This window comes from Oncorhynchus keta, chromosome 12, assembly GCF_023373465.1.
Source record: "Oncorhynchus keta strain PuntledgeMale-10-30-2019 chromosome 12, Oket_V2, whole genome shotgun sequence".
NCBI lineage: Eukaryota > Metazoa > Chordata > Actinopteri > Salmoniformes > Salmonidae > Oncorhynchus > Oncorhynchus keta.
Window position 1 is genome coordinate 37436168 of NC_068432.1, and position 17530 is coordinate 37453697.

Here is a 17530-nt window from a genome sequence, read left to right on the forward strand (position 1 = left end):
TCAAACCTCAAACTGGGGTATATTCTGTCCAAGATTTGTGTCAGCCAGTGTTCTAAAGAAAACATGGAGCGGACTTTGATGAGCATGAGCATAGTATAAGCACTTGCATATAAAGGATCTGATATACTGATGTCATTAAATAGAGAGTTTGCTAATTTGTAAGTATGTCAGTTGTTTTCAAATTTCAGCACTGTTAAGCAGATGGCATAAAGTGGTGCTATGGAATTCTTCATTGTTTCAAATCAAATCAAATGTTATTGGTCACATACACATGGTTAGCAGGTGTTATTGCGAGTGTAGCAAAATTCTTATGCTTCTAAACTCAGCAAAAAAAGAAAGGTCCTCTCACTGTCAACTGCGTTTATTTTCAGCAAACATTAACATGTGTAAATATTTGTATGAACATAAGATTCAACAACTGAGACATAAACTGAACAAGTTCCACAGACATGTGACTAACAGAAATGGAATAATGTGTCCCTGAACAAAGAGGGGGTCAAAATCAAAGGTAACAATCAGTATCTGGTGTGGCCACCAGCTGCATTAAGTACTGCTGTGCATCTCCTCCTCATGGACTGCACCAGACTTGCCAGTTCTTGCTGTGAGATGTTACCCCCCTCTTCCACCAAGGTACCTGCAAGTTTCCGGACATTTCTGGGGGGGAATGGCCCTAGCCCTCACCCGCCGATCCAAAAGGTCCCAGACGTGCTCAATGGGATTGAGATACGGCTCTTCGATGGCCATGGCAGAACACGGACATTCCTGTCTTGCAGGAAATCACTCACAGAACGAGCAGTATGTCTGGTGGCATTGTCAATGTGAAGGGTCATGTCAGGATGAGCATGCAGGAAGGGTACTACATGAGGGAGGAGGATGTCTTCCCTGTAACGCACAGTGATGAGATTGCCTGCAATGACAACAAGCTCAGTACAATGATGCTGTGACACACCGCCCCAGACCATGACGGACCCTCCACCTCCAAATCGATCCCGCTCCATAGTACAGGCCTCGGTGTAATGCTCATTCCTCCGACGATAAACGCAAATCCAACCATCACCCCTAGTGAGACAAAACCGCCACTCGTCAGTGAAGAGCACTTCCTGTCTGGTCCAGCAACGGTGGATTTGTGTCCAGCAACGGTGGATTTGTGTGGTGAAGTCTGGTGAGGACCTGCCTTACAACAGGCCTACAAACCCTCAGTCCAGCCTCTCTCAGCCTATTGTGGACAGTCTCAGCACTGATGGAGGGATTGTGTGTTCCTGGTGTAACTCGGGCTGTTGTTGTTGCCATCCTGTACCTATCCAGCAGGTATGATGTTCGGATGTACCGATCCTGTGTAGGTGTTATTACATTTGGTCTGCCACTGCGAGGATGATCAGCTGTCCGTCCTGTCTCCCTGTAGCGCTGTCTTAGGTGTCTCACAGTCCAGACATTGACTGCCCTGGCCATATCTGCAGTCCTCATGCCTCCTTGCAGCATGTCTAAGGCACGTTCACGCAGATGAGCAGGGACCCTGGACATCTTTCTTTTGGTGTTTTTCAAAGTCAGTAGAAAGGCCTCTTTAGTGTCCTAAGTTTTTATAACTGTGACATGAATTGCATACTGTCTGTAAGCTGTTAGTGTCTTAACGACCGTTTCATAGGTGCATGTTCATTAATTGCTTATGGTTCATTGAACAAACATGGGAAACAGTATTTAAACCCTTTACAATGAAGATCTGTGCAGTTATTTGGATGTTTACAAATTATCTTTGAAAGACAAGGTCCTGAAAAAGGGACATTTCTTTTTGTGCAGAGTTTGGATCCGACAGTGCAGTAGTATCTAACAGGTCATATCTAACAATTCCACAACAAAACCGAATACACACAATCTAGTAAAGGAATGGGATGAGAATATATGAGTAGAAAATAAATTGATGAGCAGTGACAGAGTGGCTAAGATGCAATAGATGAGTAATGCGAGATATAGTTGAAGTCGGAAGTTTACATACACCTTAGCCAAATACATTTAAACTCAGTTTTTCACAATTACTGACATTTAATCCTAGTATAAATTCTCTGTCTTAGGTCAGTTAGGATCACCACTTTATTTTTTAGAATGCAAAATGTCAGAATAATAGTAGAGGGAATGATTTATTTTAGCTTTTACTTCTTTCATCACATTCCCAGTGGGTCAGAAGTTTACGTACACTCAATTATTATTTGGTAGCATTGCCTTTAAATTGCTTAACTTGAGTCAAACGTTTCAGGTAGCCTTCCACAAGCTTCCCACAATAAGTTTATTGAATTTTTCCAAAAAAGTATGATCTTTGTCCCCATGTGCAGATGCAAACCGACATCTGGTTTTTTTATGGCGGTTTTGGAACAGTGTCTCCTTCCTTGCTGAGCGGCCTTTCAGGTTATGTCGATTTAGGCCTCGTCTTACTGTGAATATAGATACTTTTTTACCTGTTTCCTCTAGCATCTTTACAAGGTCATTTGGTGTTGTTCTGGGATTGATTTGCACTTTTCGCACCGACGTACGTTCATCTTTTGAAGACAGAACATGTCTCATTCCTGATTCCATTATGTTTATACTTGCGTACTATTGTTTGTACAGATGAACGTGGCACCTTCAGGCGTTTAGAAATTGCTCCCAAGGATGAACCAGACTTGTGGAGGTCTACAAAATAAATTCGGAGGTCTTGGCTGATTTCTTTTGATTTTCCCATGATGTCAAGCTAAGAGGCACTGAGTTTGGCACTGAGTTTCAAGGTAGGCCTTGAAATACATCCACAGGTACACCTCCAATTGACTCAAATGAGGTCAATTAGCCTATCAGGAGCTTCTAAAGCCATGACATTTTCTGGAATTTTCCAAGCTGTTTAAAGGCACAGTCAACTTAGTGTATGTAAACTTCTGACCCACAGGAATTATGATACAGTGAATTATTAGTGAAATAATCTGTCTGTAAACAATTGTTGGAAATATTTCTTAGTAGATGTCCTAACCGACTTGCCAAAAGTTTGCTAACAAAAAATTTGTGGAGTGGTTGAAAAACAAGTTTTAATGACTCCAGCCTGTGTGTATGTAAACTGCCGACTTCAACTGTATGTAAACATTCTTAAAGTGGCATTATTAAAGTGACTTTTGTTCAATTGATTAAAGTCTGTAGGTAGGCAGCCCCCTCTCTGTGCTAGTGGTGCCTGTTTAACAATCTGATGGCTTTGAAATAGAAGCTGTTTTTCAATCTCTCTCTCCCAGCTCTGACACGCCTGTACTGACCTTGCCTTCTGGATGGATTCGAGGTGAACAGGTCTGGTGGTTATTATCCTTGATGATCTTTTTTTCCTTCCTGTGACATCGGGGTGTTATAGGTGTCCTGGAGGGCAGGTAGTTTCAAATCAAATCAAATTATATTACTCACATGCGCCAAATACAAGACTTTACAACAGACCTTACAGTGAAATGCTTACTTACGAGCCCCCAACCAACACTGCAGTTTAAAAAAAAACTATTATGCATGGAATTATAGATACACTTCTCCTTAATGCAACCGCTGTGTCAGATTTCAAAAAAGCTTTACCGAAAAAGCACACCATGCAGTAATCTGAGTACAGTGCTCACACAACAAATCAAGCCATACAGATATCCGCCATGTTGTGGAGTCAACAGAAGTCAGAAATAACATTATAAATATTCACTTACATTTGATGATCTTCATCAGAATGCACTCCCAGGAATCCCAGTTCCACAATAAATGTTTGATTTGTACGATAAAATCCATAATTTATGTCCAAATACCTCATTTTTGTTCGCGTGTTTAGCACAGTAATCCAAATGCTCAATGCGCGAGCCCATAGTTCAGACGAAAAGTCAAAAAAGTTATATTACAGTTCGTAAAAACACGTCAAACGATGTATCAAATCAATCTTTAGGGTGTTTTTATCATACATCTTCAATAATGTTCCAACCAGAGAATTCCTTTGTCTTCAGAAATGCAATGGAACTCAAGCTAACTCTCACGTGAACGCGCGTGACCAGCTCATGCCTCTCTGGCAGACCTCTGACTCAATCCCCTCTCATTCTCCCCCACTTCACAATAGAAGCATGAAACAAGCTACTCATCCAAGCTACTCATCCAAGCTACTCAATACTGCCCCCAGCCATAACAAGTTAAAGGTCTTACTCACATCGGCTACGGCGTGATCACACAGTCATCCGGAGCAGCTGGCGCTCTCATGCATGTTTCAGTGTTATTTGCCTCGAAGCAAGCATAGAAGTAGTTTATCTCATCTGGTAGGCTCGTATCACTGGGCAGCTCTCGGCTGTGCTGCTCTATGTAGTCTGTAATGGTTTGCAAGCCCTGCTACATCTGTTAAGCGTCAGAGCCGGTGTAGTATGATTCGATCATACTGCCTTTAGCTCAGTGTGGATGCTGCCTGTAATCCATGGCTTCTGGTTGTGGTATGTACATACGGTCACTGTGGGGCGACGTCATCAATGCACTTATTGATGAAGCCAATAATTGCTATTGTGTACTCCATCAGAGGAATCCTGGAACATATTCCAGTCTGTGCTAGCAAAACAGTCCTGTGCTTAGCATCTGCTTCATCTGAGCACTTTTGTATTAATCTAGTCACTGTTGCTTCCTGCTTTAAATTTTGCTTGTAAGCAGGAATCAGGAGGATAGAATTATGGTCAGATTTGCCAAAGAGAGGGTGGGGAGGAGCTGTGTATGCGTCTCTGTGTGTGGAATATATGTGGTCCAGAGGTTTTTTCCTCAGGTTGAACATTTAACATGCTGATAGAAATTTGGTCAAACAGATTTACATGTCCCTGCATTAAAGTCCCTTGGGTGAGCATTTTATTGTTTGCTTACGGCAGAATACAGCTCATTCAATGCTATCTTAGTGCCAGCCTTTGACTGTGGTGGTATGTAAATAGCTCAGAAAAATACAGATGAAAACTCTCTAGGTAGATCATGTGGTCTACAGCTTATCATGAGATACTCTACCTTAGGCGAGCAATAGCTCGAGACTTCCTTCGATATCGTGCACCAGCTGTTATTTACAAATAACCTCTCCTTGTCTTGCCAGAAGCCGCTGTTCTATCCACCCGGTATAGCATGTAACCAGCCAGCTGTATGTTGATTGTGTCATCGTTCAGCCACGACTCCATGAAGCATAAGATGTTACAGTTATTAATGTCCTGTTGGTAGTTTAATCTTCCGCGTAACTCGTCAATTTTATTCTCCAAAGATTGCACGTTTGCTAGCAGAATGGAGGGAAGTCTGGTTTAGTTTATTAGACTGCCCTTTTGCCCCTTTTTCTCTGCCTCTTCTTCACGCAAATCGCGTGATGCGTTGTGCAGACCGTACCAACCTCGGTAGAGCCCTGCGGTTCTGGGTGGTGCAGTTGCTGTACCAGGGGGTGATACAGCCTGACAGGATGCTCTCAATTGTGCACCTGTAAAAGTTAGTGAGGGTTTTCGGTGACAAGCCAAATTCTTTCAATCTCCTGAGGGTGAAGATGCGCTGTTGTGCCTTCTTCACCACACTGATATGTACACCGAGCAACTTAAAACCTTCCACCATCTCCACTGCTGTCCCGTTGATGTGGATAGGGGGGTGCTCTCTTTGCTGTTTACTGAAGTCCACGATCATCGCTTTTGTTTTGCTGACATTGAGTGAGAGGTTATGTTCCTGACACCACACTCTGAGAGCCCTCACCTCCTCCCTTTAGGCTGTCTTGTCGTTGTTGGTAATCAAGCCTACCACTGTAGTGTCGTCTGCAAACTTGATGATTGAGTTGGAGGCGTGCATGGCCACGCAGTTGTGGGTGAACAGGGAGTACAGGAGAGGGCTAAGAATGCACCCTTGTGGGGCCCCAGTGTTGAGGATCAGCAGAGTGGAGATGTTGTTTCCTGCCTTCACCACCTATGGGCGGCCCGTCAGTAAGCCCAGGACCCAGTTGCATAGGGCAGGGTCGAGACCCAGGGTCCCAAGCTTAATGATACGTTTGGTGGGTACTATGGTGTTGAATGCTGAGCTGTAGTCAATGAACAGCATTCTTAAATAGGTATTCCTCTTGTCCAGGGCAGATAGGGATAGGGCAGTGTGCAGTGTGATGGTGATTGCATCGTCTGTGGACCTATTGGGGCGGGAAGCAAATTGGAGTGGGTTTAGGATAACAGGTAGGGTGGAGGTTTTATTTAACCAGGTAGGCTAGTTGAGAACAAGTTCTCATTTACAACTGAAACCTGGCCAAGATAAAGCATAGCAGTGTGAACAGACAACAGAGTTACACATGGAGTAAACAATAAACAAGTCAATAACACAGTAGAAAGAAAAAAAGAGTCTATATACATTGTGTGCAAAAGGCATGAGGAGGTAGGCGGATAATTACAATTTTGCAGATTAACACTGGAGTGATGAATGATCAGATGGTCATGTGCAGGTAGAGATACTGGTGTGCAAAAGAGCAGAAAAGTAAATAAATATAAACAGTATGGGGATGAGGTAGGTAAATTGGTTGGGCTATTTACCGATGGACTATGTACAGCTGCAGCGATCGGTTAGCTGCTCAGATAGCAGATGTTTGAAGTTGGTGAGGGAGATAAAAGTCTCCAACTTCAGCGATTTTTGCAATTCGTTCCAGTCACAGGCAGCAGAGAACTGGAAGGAAAGGCGGCCAAATGGAGTGTTGGCTTTAGGGATGATCGGTGAGATACACCTGCTGGAGCGTGTGCTACGGGTGGGTGTTTCCATCGTGACCAGTGAACTGAGATGAGGCTGACCTGAGATAAGGCAGTGCTTTACCAAGCATGGACTTGTAGATGACCTGGAGCCAGTGGGTCTGGCAACGAATATGTAGCGAGGGCCAGAGGGGCAGCTTGGGACTGAGGGACAGGGGCTCTGGCGCCTCTGGGCTCAGGGGCTCTGGCGCCTCTGGGCTCAGGGGCTCTGGCGTCTCTGGGCTGAGGGGCTCTGGCGCCTCTGGGCTATGCAGGCGAACCGGGAACACAACCGGGGACACCATGCGCAAGGCTGGTGCCATGTAAGCCATGTAAGCCGGCCCAAGGAGTGCGCAACCTTGGCACCACCATGTAAGCCGGCCCAAGGAGACGCACTGGAGACCAGATGTGTAGAGCCGGCTTCATGGCACTTGGCTCGATGCTCACTCTAGCCCGGCCGATACGCGGAGCTGGTATGTACCGCACCGGGCTATGCACCCGCACTGGGGACACCGTGCGCCTCACAGTATAACACAAAATACTTCGACCAGGGCGTGACAGAACCCCCCCTAAGGTGCGGACTCCCAAACGCACCTCAAATCAATAGGGAGGGTCCGGGTGGGCGTCTGTCCATGGTGGCGGCTCCGGCGCGGGACGTGGACCCCACTCAGTTAATGTCTTAGTCCCCTCTCCTTGCGTCCCTGGATAGTCCAACCTCGCCGCCAACCATGGCCTAGTAGTCCTCACCCAGAACCCCACTAGACTGAGGAGCAGATCGGGACTGAGGTGAAGCTCGGGACTGAGGTGAAGCTCGGGACTGAGGAGAAGCTCAGGAGTGAAAGGAAGCTCAGAACAGAGGGGCAGCAGCGCCGGACAGGCGGGAGACTCCGGCAGCAGCGCCGGACAGGCGGGACCACCTGCAGGGAGGAGACAGAGAGACAGCCTGGTGGTTCCTGTGGCAGCCCCACGCACCAGGCTGTCTCTCTGTCTCATCCCTGCAGGTGGTCCCGCCTGTCCGGCGCTGCTGCCGGGGAGACCTTCAGGAGGCTTGGTGTTAGGAGGAGCCTGAAGGACCGGGCTGTGGGGGAGCACTGGAGCTCTGGTGCGCAACCTTGGCACCACTTCCCAAAGCTGGACAACTACTCTAGCCCGGACCCTCCAGAGTGCAGGCACAGGTTGAACCGGGCTGTGGGTAAGCATGGGAGATCTAGTGCTTACTACACGCACCTCTCCCTTAGGCTCCACTCCCACATTTGCCCGGCACGAGCGGAGCACAGGCAGAGGACGCACTGCACCCTCCCAGCGCCCCGGAGACACAGCACGCAGAGCCGGCGCAAGATAACCTGGACCAAAACTGCGTACCGGCGACCAGACCCGCTGAGCAGGCACCATACGCCCTGGCTCAATGCCCACACTCGCATGGCACTTTCGGGGGGCTGCCCTATAGCGCACCGGGCTATGGGCACGCACTGGCGACACCATGCACTTAACCGCATAACACGGTGCCTGACCAGTAATGCGCTGCTTATAATAAGCACGAGGCGTGAGCTCAGGTCTGCTACCTGGCTTAGTACCACACCTCGTCTGCCCCCCCCCCAAACATTTTTTGGGGCTGCCTCTCGTACCTGTCGCACTGCCGTGCTCCCTCCTCATATCGCCGGTTCCTCTCTCCGGCTGCCTCTGCTCTCCTAGCGACCTCAACCTGTTCCCATTGAAGGCGATCCTTTCCCGCCAGGATCTCCTCCCAGGTGTAGCAACCCTTGCCGTCCAATACATCCTCCCATGTCCATTCCTCCTGTGATGCTGGCCGCTGTTGCTGCTGCTGCTGCTGACGTCGCTGCTGTTTACCACGCCGCTTGGTCCGAGTTGGGTGGGTGATTCTGTCACGGTTTTCATATGGTGAAGGAGAGTTGGACCAAACTGCAGCGTGTCAATTGCGATCCATGTTTAATCAAACCAACGTAAACACGAATAAACACAAACACTACATAACAATAAACGAAACGAAAACCGAAAACAGCCTATACATGTGTCAACTAACATCGAACAAGGACATCAAGACACTCAGGACAATCACCCACAATACAACCAAAGAATATGGCTGCCTAAATATGGTTCCCAATCAGAGACAACGATAAACACCTGCCTCTGATTGAGAACCACTTCAGACAGCCATAGACTTTCCTAGAACACCCCACTAAGCTACAACCCCACTAAGCTACACACCACATACAAAAACCCATGTCACACCCTGGCCTGACCAAATACATGAAGAAAAACACAAAATACTTCGACTTCGAGGGCGTGACAATACCTAAGCACGGGCGTTTCCTGATTTAGTTTCTGCATATAGGAGGGGAGCAACAAGATGGAGTAATGGTCAGATTTGCCAAAAGGAGGGCGGGGGAGGGCCTTTTATGCATCGCTGAGGGCGGGGGGTGGCCTTGTATGCATTGTGAAAGTTAAAGTAGCAGTGTTGGCACTAACCTCCTGTAGAGTAGCAGTGGTGCAGGAGGGATTTCAGGAGGGACTGGTGCACTTCACAAAATAGATGGCATCAGGAGGTAGGAAAATTATGTGGGTATATTGAAGCAACATTTCAAGACATCAGTCAGGAAGTTAAAGCATTGTTGCAAATGTGTCTTCTACAATGACCCCAAGCATACTTCCAAAGTTGTGGCTTCACAAAGCCCTTACCTCAATCTTATAGAAAATTTGTGGGCAGAACTGAAAACGTGTGTGCAAGCAAGGAGACCTACAAACCTGACTCAGTTGCACCAGCTCTGTCAGGAGGAATGGGCCGAAATTCACCCAACTTATTGTGGTAAGCTTGTGGAAGGCTACCCAAAGCGTTTGACTCAAGTTAAATAATGTAAAGGAAATGCTACCAACTATGAATTGAGTGTATGTAAACTTCTGACCCACTGGGAATGTGATGAAAGAAACAAAAGCTGAAATAAATCATTCTCTCTACTATTATTCTGACATTTCACATTCTTAAAATAAAGTGGTGATCCTAATTTACCTAAAACAGGGAATTTTTACTATGATTAAATGTCAGTAATTGTGAAAAACTGAGTATAAATGTATTTGGCTAAGGTGTATGTAACCTGCCGGCTTTAAACTGTATGGTTTCCAGTTACATATAGACCTGTGAAGTTCTTTGATGGCCGTCTTGGTATCCCCTTGAGTATATACACGGCCGTGACTATAACTGGGGAGAGTTCTCTTGGGTGATAATACAGTAAGCATTTGATTGTGAGGAATTCTTGGTCAGGTGAACAAAAGGACTTGACTTAAGTTCTTGTATCGTTAATCATGAAACATACACCCCGCCGTTCTTCTTACCAGAGACATGTTTGTTCCTGTCAGTGCGATGCACTGAAAGTCCCGTTGGCTGTACAGATTCCGTATGTATGTCCCCAGCTAGCCATGTCTCCGTGAAACAGAGTATGTTACAATCCCGGATATCTCTTTGGAAAGCAACTCTTGCCCTAATTTCGTCAACAATGTTAACTAGGGACTGGCGAGTAATATACTCTGAAGTGGTGGGTGGTGTCCGCGCATCCAAAGCTTCACTAGGAGACCACTCCGGCACCCTCTCCTCCTCCAACGGCGTTGTTTTCGGTCTACCTCTAGAATCAGTTCAAATGCCCTGGGAGGTGCAGACAAAAGATATGCTTTGGGAAAGTCGTATTACTGGTCATAGTGCTGGTTGTGCTGGTAAGTTGACATCTCTCTGATATCCAATAGTTCTTCCCGGCTGTGTGTAATAACGCTTAAGGTTTTCTGGACTAACAATGTAAGAAATAATACATAAAAATCTAAATGCTGCAGTTTTCTAAGGACTTGAAGCAAAGCTGCCATCTCTATCAGCGCCATTTTGCCATAAAGGATACATGTGTTCTTTAATCTCTTACCAACAAAAGGAAACCTGTTTTTGGAGGTATGACTATGAATGTGGCCTCTCTCAGAAAATAAGCTTTCTGGAGGTGGCATAGCAGCTGAGCACGTTCCACCTTGACCTGTGATATCTAAATCAGGATGTTTCCCTCTGCCTGTCCAGTGAGTGTCAGATACAAGGCGATGGCATATGGTGTAACATAAATATTAGAAAGTTGTTCATGAGCTGACTCTAATTAAGCATGATGTAATGGTTTCTTTTTCTCCTCGTAACCTCCAGTTCAGTTCCAGCAATTAGCAGATTCAGACAGAGAGCTAGGGCAGGCATCAGGACACACACACAGACACACATGCGGGCACGCGCACACGCACACACGCACGCACGCACGCACACACACACACACACACACACACACACACACACACACACACACACACACACACACACACACACACACACACACACCACACACACACACACACACACCATCCCCACCCAAGGGTGTGTTCAATCACTGTCAATACTCCAACATCTGTTACTCTCTGAGGATATTTCTGAGTGGAATCACAATCTCTCTGTTGATCCTGTTGTTTTGATATAAACAGACTTCTTTTGTTGGCCTCAATAATCCAAAATGTGTAATTGTCATGTCAAAATGTGAGTAAGTATGATGCATTTGAACAAGCTTCAAATTTGCTTTAATCTTAACAGAACACTCAAGCTTTGTTTATATGATTACTTGGGTGTTCTGTAAATATATAATGTACAGTTAGACTGAAATGTATTCAAGGCACCAGTAGAATTGTTTTTCCATTACAAAAATAAAATGATTCTGACAAAGTGTTTGTTTGTTGAACTTATAGTGTAGGACTATATGTCTGAATACTAGGTTCAAACTATACTTTACATAGTTCATCTTTCACATAACTTGAACTTCTATATACTTCCAGAAATGTGTTTTCTGATGTCTTCAGGAAAAGGTACAGATCAGTGTTTTGTTGATTTAAGGACATGCGGTATAATGTTGCTGTTTTGACTACATAATTTCTAACAAACCTGTGTGGACCTCAAATGAAATCCACACCGATGGCTTCACACATTCACAGCTTCTCTGTTTGCTCAGAGGAATTTGCGGCTTCAGGACCAAACCACAGTACCAGCTGTGAATATTTTATCCTGGAGAACTCACTTTCTGATGCTCTGGTGGACAAGGCAGTAGATGTTAATAATAACTCAGAGAGCCACAGTTCTGGTGTATTTTCAGAGGTCGGACACAGTGACGTTGGTCCGAACCCAGGGAGTTCTAAGCACAGAGGTGAGTCTGGAACATCCGTGAGGAGCATTGGGTCTCTGGTTCTCCGAAGAGCCTCCTGCCTTGCTTGATGTCAGCAGAATCCAACGGCTAGATGGCTATGTATAGAGAATGTTTTACTGCATTTAACGGCATATATTAAAGCTTGGGCCAGTTCAGGCTGAGGCTTGGACCCCTTCGGGATCTCCGGAGGGCTCCAATTTCGGTTCAGCAGGTGTGTCAAACATTTGCCTTGGCCTTGACTAAGATGAAGCATGTGTTTATCAATTTAGAGAGAGGAGGAGAGGGAAAGAGGGGATGGAGAGAGAGAGAGAGAGAGAGAGAGAGAGAGAGAGAGAGAGAGAGAGTTTTTCAGGTCCAGATAATATACAGTACGATCTGTGTCAAGCCTTTCTGAAAACATGTCACATTTGGCCCATCCAACCAATAGGTTTTTCTAATAAGTAACAATGACTGTTGTGACCAGCGGAGCAGAGGCCCTAGCGAGCTCCGGCTCCCACTGACCTTCCTGGTCCACTATCCTACAGGGAGGAGAAATGTGCTTGAAGTCTAAATGAAAATATATTTGTTATTCTTGGACCCCTGACACTGGCGTGATTCTTAGAGAAACCCTGCGCCCCCTGGAAGCACAAGCACAAACGCCGACTATTATCCTTGATCACAGGCAATTACAGTAGAGTGACCATGGCAAACATTAGCATTGACATTGGATCAAATGTACACTAATATATTTGGTACTTGTGTCAGTAAACCACATAATAGCTTTTCTTTACTAACAATCTTTTTTAAAAAGAGTGCATTAGACTGATTAAAGTGCCAAAGACTAACTGTAATTGCTTTAGGAAAGGCTGCTTTGGCTTGGGCCATAATAATGTGTTAATTACTCTGTGTGTGCAGTGTTCATTAGAAGTCATTATTGGTCTGCCTCGAGGTCATTTGACTGACTCTCAGTAGTGCCTCATGGTGTGACGTTGTACATGGCTGGTGACATGGCAGAATAACTTGGCTGTTGGAATGACCAGACTCTTTCTCCCAGTTTAGTCCTGCAGCTCTAAGTAAATAGAGACCATGCAGGGAAACACATGGACCTGCCTTGATGCTTAATTTCTGGAGCCGTGATATAACTACTGATCGCAAGATACTGAAGTTATGCAAAAGGTTCAACATAATTTTCCCAGAAGGAGTATTTGCAAAGAGAATTGGCCCCTAGGACCCTAACAAAACCACGACCATAACAAACCTCTACAGATGCACCATTGAGAGCATCCTGTCCTATCATTGCCTGATATGGCAAATGCACCGTCTGCAACGGCAGGTCTCTCCAGAGGGTGCTGATGTCAGCCTACAGCACCCGGTGTCACAGGAAGGCCAAGAAGATCGTCATGGACCTCCGCCACCTGTGCCATGTCCTATTCACCCCACTACCATCTAGAAAGCGGAGACAGTACAGGTGCGTCAAAGTTGGGACCGAGAGACTGAAAAACAGCTTCTATCTCCAGGCCATCAGACTGTTAAAAAGTCAGCACTAGCCAGCTACCACCCGGTAGTCTACCCTGCATCTTAGAGGCTACTGCCCTATGTACAGTGCGATCGGAAAGTATTCAGACCCCCCCATGACTTTTTCCACATTTTGTTAAGTTACAGCCTTATTCTAAAATTGATTTGAAAAATTATTCCCCTCATCAATCTACACACAGTACGCCATAATGACAAAGCAAAAACAGTTTTTTTCACCACAGAAATTGAAATAAAACATTTACATAAGTATTCAGACCCTTTATAATTACTTTGTTGATGCACCTTTGGCAACGATTACAGCCTCAAGTCTTCTTAGGTATGACGCTACAAGCTCGGCACACCTGTATTTGGGGACTTTGTCCCATTCTTCTCTGCAGATCCTCTAACGTTCTGTCAGATTAGACGGGGAGCATTGCTGCACAGCTATTTTCAGGTCTCTCCAGAGATGATTGATTGGCTTCAAGTCCGGGCTCTGGCTGGGCCACTCAAGGGCATTCAGATACTCCTGCATTGTCTTGGCTGTGCGCTTAGGGTTGTTGTCCTGTTGGATGGTGAACCTTCACCCTTCACGAGGTCCTGAGTACTCTGGAGCAGGTTTTCATCAAGGATCTCTCTGTACTTTTCTCCATTCATCTTTCCCTCAATCCTGACTAGTCTTCCAGTTCCTTCTGCTGAAAAACATCCCCACGGCATGATGCTGCCACAACCATGCTTCACCGTAGGGATGGTGCCAGGTTTCCTCCAGACGTGACTCTTGGCATTCAGGCTAAAGATTTCAATCTTGGTTTCATTATACCACGGAATCTTGTTTTTCACTGTCTGAGAGTCATTTAGGTGCCTTTTGGCAAACTGCAAGCTGGCTGTTATGTGCCTTTTACTGAGGAATTAGTTTTGTCTGGCCACTCTACCATAAAGGCCTGATTGGTGGAGTGCTGCAGAGATGGTTGTCCTTCTGGAAGGTTCTCCCATCTCCACAGAGGAACTCTGGAGCTCTGTCATAGTGACCACCGGACTATTGGTCACCTCCCTGACTAAGGCCCTTCCCCCCTGATTGGTCAGTTTGGCCGGGCGGCCAGCTCTAGGAAGAATCTTAGTGGTTCTAAATATATTCCATATAAGAATGATAGAGGCCACTGTGTTCTTGGGGATCTTCAACGCTGCAGAAATGTTTGGGTATCCTTCCCCAGATCTGTGTCTTAACACAATCCTGTCTCGGTGCTCTACAGACACTTCCCTCGACCTCATGGCTTGGTTTTTGCCCTGACATGCACTGTCAGACAGGTGTGTGCCTTTCCAAATTTGTGTTTGCCAGGTGTGTGCATTGCTGAATTTACCAAAGGTGGACTCCAATCAAGTTGTCGAAACATCTCAAGGATGATCAATGGAAACAGGATACACCTGAGCTCAATTTCGAGTTATTGTGTGTAGATTGCAGTGCATGTTAGAGCAAAAACCAAGCCATGAGGTCAAAGGAATTATCGTTATTGCTCCAAGACCGGATAGTGTCGAGGCACAGATCTGGGGAAGGGTACCGAAACATTTCTGCAGCATTGAAGGTCTCCAAGAACACAGTGGGCTCCATCATTCTTAAATGGAAGAAGTTTGGAACTCTGTGGAGATGGGTGAACCTTCCAGAAGGCCAACCATCTCTTTATGGTATAGTGCGTAGACAGAAGCCACTCCTCAGTCAAAGGCACATGACAGCCCGCTTGGAGATTGCCAAAAGGCACCTAAAGGACTGGTCAATGAACCAAGATTGAACTCTTTGCCCTGAATGACAAGTGTCACGTCTGGAGGAAACCTTACACCATCCCTACAGTGAAGCACTGTGGTGGCAGCATTGTGGAGGTCGTGGAGGTTGTAGAGAAACCACCTTCGTGTTCGTGAGAGTCTCATCATCATAGTTTGTTGACCAAACCGTTCGGACACTACAGACAATTTTGTAAGAAGACCGATTTTTGGGATGTCTCAAGGTCTTACAAACACCATTCCAGCTCTGTTACCTTTCACCACAGATGCGGAAGTGCGACTTAGGCGGATATGGTGGATTGAGATACATGCAAAAATGTGTTTTTTTCTCCTTGACAACTTGTCCGTTCTGGGGGTTTTACAAAGTCAATCATTCTGTTAGAAAGGGAATACTTCAATATGTCATTTAAGGTATAGCGTATTCATATATCTAACTTAAATTATTTTTATGGAGATTTTTTTATTATGCTAATTTGTTTTCCTCGGGGGCGCAGACATCAAACATAGGGGTTACATTGTTGCCTTGGAGAATATGTAGTCCCCATGAAATGTCCTGCTTAGTTTGATATAGAGCTGCAATGTTTCTGTACAATGTTTTGGGTGTTTCATTTGACAACTGTTTTATCTCAGTGATGATGATGAACATAGTCGCTTCAGAACCATGGACAGCACACGATATAGCTTTGTCTCTAATGTAAGTATAACATTATGAGACTTCTGCAATGTCACTCTTCTGTGAAATAGTTCTAATACTGTAATGTGACTTACACTAGTTCGGTAGTTCTCCACTAAACTTACATGGTTTAAAGAAATTAAGCCTTGTTGAAGGCACAACCCCATAGTATCTAAACCTAACTAGACCTTTTTGTTTCACAAGTTATTCGTTATTTATCCTGGAAAGCAACAGGTGCAAACTTTGTGCTAGGGCAAACACTACATTTTGTAAACCTGGCAAAACAACTTTCTGCTTGCCCCTCTGTGTCTGAATCAGTGTTTTTCACTGTTTTCTCCCTGGAATTTGTCCACCAGTACAGTTCTGCATCCCCTCACTAGAAAAAAAAGAATGTGAATCATATTTAGAGAGCTCACCAGTTCAACAAAAAAACTACCGGACTTTGTATTATACGTAATACTTCAATATTATTATTGCTACTTATGTGATAGGATTTTGGTAAAATGCCATGTTTATGGTTTACATTCTGATATTCTGAAACTGTATGCTTGAGATCATAATCCATCTGTCAGTGGTTAAGACGTATCTGCAACTTCAAATATGGGCACTATCATACACTTTACAGTGACACTGACGACCCAGCAATACCCACAGCTGTAACACCACTTGATCGGCCATTGATGTGGTCAGTACCATGCACTGCGTGTGTGCCTGTGCGTGTGTGTGTGTGTGTGTGTGTGTGAGAGAGAGAGAGAGAGAGAGAGAGAGAGAGAGAGAGAGAGAGAGAGAGAGAGAGAGAGAGAGAGAGAGAGAGAGAGAGAGAGAGAGAGAGAGAGAGAGAGAGAGAGAGAGAGAGAGAGCATATAAAATGGGTCAGAAGGTTCCTAATGATATGCATACATAGGTTCACTCTGCAGCAGAGTGGGGTTCTGGGAGCTCTCGTCTTCAGGGCCGCATTGCATCATAGCCAAACACCAGCGAGGACACATCTGGCCTTGACATGATAGTTCCCTTTTATCACCTGCTCTCGGCACAGAAAAACAAGTCTGGTTCCTCTCACACAGACGTAGGCTGTTCAGCCCTCTTTGGCTAATCACTGACTGACTATGAGGAGCGATGAGCTCTCTAATGGGAGAGGGGGAGCGAGAGAGAGAGAGAGAGAGAGAGAGAGAGAGAGAGAGAGAGAGAGAGAGAGAGAGAGAGAGAGAGAGAGAGAGAGAGAGAGAGAGAGAGAGAAAGAGAGAGATCCCTGTCTGGAGCAGTTGAGCTGGAGCCCTCCCTCCATCCCTCCCTCAGCAACACTGATGACTGTTTCAACATTCGCCACTTTTCCTTTCATCAAAATCGATGAAACAAAAGCAATGATTGTAGCCATTATGGATGGGTGTACACTTATTACCTCATGTGAATAGGCTTGATTCACATAATAACATAATAATATAGGTCAAAATGCTAAGAGCAAGAATAATGTTATTTGGATTGGAAGGAATGTTTTGGCTCTTGATGTCCATCATGAGATTTGTTTGTGTTTAAATAAATACCAAAATGTCAAATTATACATGATCGATCATTTGTGATTACAATTACAATTAGATTACAATTGGATCATTTAAAATTATAGTTATAGCATATAGTAAGTCCAGAGAGAATGGAAAAATGGA